Below are 6,112 nucleotides of genomic sequence, written 5' to 3' on the forward strand. Positions count from 1 at the left end.
GGCATAGGGTAGCACAATGGACCGTCATGAATATAGTAAAGAGTTTTTGGAAGTACTTTAAGGATGCCAGGTACTTTTTTACATCTGTGTCTATTAAGTGTTTAAAAGGTTAAGAAACAATTCCTTCTGTTTGATGGTCTAGCACAATGTCCAGTGCACAGAAATCACTCAAAATTTACTTGGAGTAAGTATATGTAGAATGATGTGATCTTTTTGTTCTCCTTTACTTTTAAGTTTAATTGTATATTTCACAAAGCATTTTTGTTAATGATTTTATTTTATTTCCTAATGAGAAATTAGATAACTTTATAATTTCTTTTTTGTATGTTAAAAAGAAGCTTTTTCGTTTTTACCAGCTTAGGTTTTGAAGTGTATTTGCCTTAATCCACACAGTATACTTGAATGATTTTAGATGAACACATTTTTTTACACAAGTCTCTACCATTCTCTTTTTCTTTGCTTTAATCCTGTTTCACTCGTTTATGTTACCTGTATGACCCTTATAGGTAGTTGAGTTTAGAATTCTTAATATAATCTCATAATTTCAGTTTAGATGATACATGCATTAGGCTTAACCAAAAAGAATATCTGTGCATAGTAAAAGCAAAATAAATATTGGTTGTGAATAATATCCATATGATTTCCCTTATTTTGTTACAAGTAAAGAAAGTTCTGATCGAAAACGATTTGAATTCCAGATGCATAGAGGTAAGTGCCTTCAATTTAAGAAACTCTTGTGCCATGGTACATGATGCTTAACTACTTGGGATAGTCTACTTTTAAAGTAGAACTTTCAACTTACAGAATATAACCCTTAGTTAAAGACTTCAACATGTTAAATATGCATTTGATATGTTCCATTAGCTCCTGTTTCTTCTAATAAAAGCATATTTTAAAATTTCCTAAACATACTAAAAGTTTTATAATTTGGAATAACTTGCATTTTCAACGTGTATAGCATTTAGCTTTTTTTCCAGAGTGTTTTATTCTATTTGGCAATAACCAGGTTCTATCTTGCTGATATCCACTCTGTGTGCAAAATATTACATATGTAAAATGATTAGAGTGAAAAGAAAACATTTGGTCTGCATAATTCAATATATACTGCTGTGTCTTGCAGTTGGTTTACCCAACTAATAGGTTAATTTTTTTTTGCAACCCCATCCTAACAATGCTTGGTAAAATACAATTGACCAGATAAAATGAGGTGAAAGGTGAAAAAAACAAATTGACGAAGGCATTAGGCTTTAACTTGACCTCACACAGTTTTTTTTTTTTTTTTTTTAACTCAGTGCTTTCAAAGACATTATTTTTAGGTGCTTTTGATATGGTTAAACAGTTATGTTTCCAACCTAGTTTTTTAATATATGAAAAAAGTTATTTTTTAATGTCATAAAATTATCTTATTAATTAATGGAAAAAATGAATAAAGTGATTTAAACCAATATAAGCTTTTATAAAATTTCATTACTTATTGCAATAACTTTCAACTAAGATAAAATTACCCATCCAGTAAGCAATGAATTTATACTTAGCATCACCATGAGTTCACAGGTATTAAATTAGCCACAGAGCAACTCTTGGGAGGAATCCAAACTTAATAAGAATGGACGAGAATGCAATTTTCAAAAGAACATGAAATCAAATGTATGGCATATAACTCTGACTCAGTCCACGAATAATGTGTCACTACTTCTCTGCTATTTTTATGGATAGTTATTATATTTTTGCCTCTATTCTTAGTTCTCTTTCTTTCTCAAAGAAAGCTGAACTTCAGTAGAACTGAACTAGTTTTTTTTTTCCTTTGTAAAAACCAAACTATTTTTAGACCTCAGATATTTCTATCATTAAACCCATGTGACAAAGCATGTTTTGAAAGGGAGTATGGCTTATAAAATGGTTTTCACACTGTGAGTATGTGGGCATTTCTTTAATTCCAGAATAATACAACAATCAGGACTCAAAAATCTCTATAAGTGGCTGCCTGCCAACTTTTAGCACATAGCCTCTTACAGTCCCTTGATAGTTAAGGCTTGCTGTCTGCCATATAACACTGAAGCTCTTGGCAAGACTCTCCCAATTTATGGGGCTTTGGGAGTCACAGCCTTGAGCTGTGTTGCAGCAATAGTTGAGCATCTGCCATGCCAGAAAGCCCAGAGTTTCCGTTGGCAACAGTGTGTCCCTGCCCAGGCAAGCATTGCAGAGTGCAGGAGAGCCAGAAGACTCCCATAAGGCTGGAGACACAGATTCCATTTGCCAGGCTGCCAGCATCAAGCAGTGGATGTTTAGCCATGACTGAAAAGATATCTTATGAAAATCTTTTACAATCTGCATTTGAAACACCTTTGTATCATCAAGTAAAATGTATTAGATTTACATAAATATTAGCCAGAAATATTAACCTTACTCAGGATTAAGGTTGAAGATTAAGCAGTCCTATTCTTGAGCATACCCAAACATTGATGTTACATTACTATTACATTAGTTGCCATTACTGAATATGTGCCAGATGTCAGACATCATGTTAAATGATTTACATACATTACGTTTTGTATGACAATATAAATCCAATTTAAAAGTTGTGAAATTCACACTAAGTCACTTTAAGACACCTGCTCAGTGTCAAGGCTTGTAGAGGGGAGAGTTGGAATTTGAATGTAGGTTTTTCTGATGCCAAAGGCTCCATGCTATTCTGTTTTTCTAGTGCCTTGGCAATTTTTTTTAACTTTCATTTTAGGTTCGGGGGTACATGTGAAGGTTTGTTACATAGGTAAACTACAATTTTCCTTCTCACTCTTAGGACTCATTAGAGTGGAAAGGACTTTGACTTACAAGACTTTTCTCAAGCCTGTAATCCCAGCACTTTGGGAGGCCGAGGCGGGCAGATCACGAGGTCAAGAGATCGAGACCATCCTGGCCAACATGGTGAAACCCCGTCTCTATTAAAAAATACAACAAAAATTAGCTGGGTGTGGTGGCTTGTGAATGTAGTCTCAGCTACCCAGGAGGCTGAGGCAGCAGAATTGCTTGAACCTGGGAGGCGGAGGTTGCAGTGAGCCGAGATCGTGCCACTGTACTCCAGCCTGGCTCCTGGTGACAGAGCAAGGCTCTGTCTCAAAAAAAAAAAAAAAAGAAAAAAGAAAAGAAAAGAAAAAAGACTTTTTATACTGTTCTGAAATTCTGGATCCAGGATTTTTAAGAAACCTGGACTAGAATTAAAATGAGTTCTGATCAAATCTTTAATATTTTTTTTAAACACAAAATTTAAGGCTTGTATTACTCAAGATAATTATATTTAACACTTTTGCTGAAGTTCTACTTAAGTTTGGATAAGCTTGACAATGCCTCCACGTCACAGTGTGTGTTAAGATTAGACACTGGGAAAATCAATTACTTAGAGTGATTTAGAAGAAAAAAGATGAGGTTTAAATTTTCTGACCAGTGGCTTTCACAACTGACATAAAAAACCATTTGGAATCAACAATTTATCCATGAAAAATATTTACCCACTGAAACATGTGCTATAGGTATTTACCATAGATATAGCCCATGAATATGGGTCATGGTACAGCCATGAATGTATATGGGAAAATATTTACCCACTAAAATATGTGCTATATATATTTACCATAGATATAGCCAATGAATATGGGTCATGGTACAGCCATGAATGTACATGGTCATATAATTTTTATTAATAGGAATGTCAATCATCACGTACGTGAAGACAGACACATAGATGAGAAGCCCTGTTATTACACAGACATATGGGCAGACTCCTACCATTACCTAGGAATATTTCTTATTTTCTAATCTAGAATACAAAGAAAATATATTTTCAAGAAATTTCATGTTATTGTGGAAAAACTTATTTATAAGGATACGATAGTTCATGATTTGATCACTTGTTGGGTTGTCTTTTTTGTAGAATAATCTTTATTCATTTATTAAATTGTATGTAAAAAAATAAAGAAAATACACAGAATACAAACTTAAATAAAAAGTGCTATCATCTGTAAACCCAAAAGAATTAATGTACATCTTTTCAGATACAAATGACATTCACAGTGTGTAGCTTATGGAGAAGAAAAAGCAAAGCTGTAAGAAATATTCGCCTCTTTCAAGCCCTGAAATAAATCGGAATTCTATATTTTACTATTCTCAATAGCAAATTGTTAATTAAATAAAGACAGAAAATTATAAAATGAGAGCAAACATGCTTTATGTGGAGGACAATTTCTCTAATCTCTTCATTTTTTTTTTTTTGACAAATTGAGAGATCATGAGATATACTACGGAAAAGAAAGAAAAAACAGAATAAGACGTCAAACAGCACAAGCCAGAAAATCTTCCTCTTCTTTGCTCCTCCATGCCATATCTAATCATTTCTAAGTCATGTGATTTTTGCCACATTTCCATATCTGCTTAAAATTCTCCCTCCCCTTCAGTTAACATGTCCTCATAGAGCTGTGATGGTTCCTTTTAGTGCCCTGATCTGAGTGTTATTGGATGCTTACTGATGTGATTATTTTATTATTTCTCTCATTTTTCTGAGAGAATACAGACTATGTCTATTTATTTATCTCCATTTTTATTCATATCTTCAACACATTGTCTGGCACATAGTTGTCAATCTTCTTTTACTGATTGAATGACCAAATTAATAAATGACTTAAAATTTAAATTGTATGACAGTTAAAAGTTAAAGAAAATATTGTTAGGTAGATGAGATAGTTCATATTCTTATACTTTGAATATAATTGTTCTCTCCAAAATATTATCACTCTTATTCTTTTTTATTGTATGAATTTAAGGTATACAACATGACGTTTTTATATACTGATATATGGTTAAATGATGACTATAGGTAAGCAACTTAGCATATTCATCGTTTCATATAGGTACTTTTTGTGTGCATATGGTAAGAACACGTAAACTTCCTCTGTTAGAAAATATCCTGGACACAGTATAGTACTATAACGATGGTTCTCATGCCATATTTTAGATCTCTAGATGTTTTTCCTCCTATGTAACTGATACTTCCTACATTTTGACCTTCGTCTCCCTATTCCACCTCCCTTTTCCACCTCTGGCAACTACCATTTTATTCTCCGTTTCTACGTATTCGACTTTTGTTTTTTAAAAAATATTCCACATATAAAAGTGAGTACACAGTATTCTTTTTCTTTGACTGGCTATTACACTTAACATACCACTATGATTCAGAATAAATGTTATTAATATTACTACTTCATGAATTATTTTTTTTCCAGGAACCAGTGAGAGACACATAGAGATGAACTGAACCTAACATGTAGCTTGAAGCTAGGTCACCCAGAAAACACAACAGTAAGGATAGTAACCACCTGCAGTCACAAAGCCAATGAACTATTGGGGCTCTTTATTAAACAGCATTGTTTGGGAAATTACTAATAGAGCTATTTACTCTCTAATCCAATAACATACCAAAGAGTCAAAGTAATCAAATTTGGTTTTGTAGTACTACTAGTACATGTGAATAACTGCCCATATTTCATGGAATTATAGAAATATTTTGCTGTATATAACTGGATGTGTTCTAGTATTACTTTTAAATGATTACAACAAATAGAAAAACTGGACATTTTTTGAAAAGTGGATAAATGACTTTGTTTTGTCACCTAATACATCTTCACAACAATTTTCTAAGCCATCTCCCAAGTGTAAGAGTCAAAAAGAAATGACTGTAATTGTAAGATTTCATAGTTTTTTTAATGATAAATGATTTAATGAAAGACATATTCAGAATTACTAATTACTATATTTGAAATTATTTCATGTCACATATTATCCAAGATTCTTTAGAATTTAGATTTTATATGATACAGATTTTGCATGACAGATAGACTTTTCCTTTAACTAATTCAGCTGTTTCTCTACGTAAAAGGTAAATTGAACCTAAAACAAAGATGTGCTGTATAAAATAGTTTCGATGAAATATAACTAGTACAAAGACTGGACAGGAAAAATGTGGCACATATACACCATGGAATATTATGCAGCCATTAAAAACGAGGAGTTCACATCCTTCGTAGGGACATGGATGAACCTGGAAAACATCATTCTCAGCAAA

The sequence above is a fragment of the Aotus nancymaae genome, unplaced genomic scaffold, assembly GCF_030222135.1.
Source record: "Aotus nancymaae isolate 86718 unplaced genomic scaffold, 86718_ANA_hifiasm-v0.15.2.pri h1tg000014l, whole genome shotgun sequence".
NCBI classification, from domain to species: Eukaryota; Metazoa; Chordata; class Mammalia; order Primates; family Aotidae; genus Aotus; species Aotus nancymaae.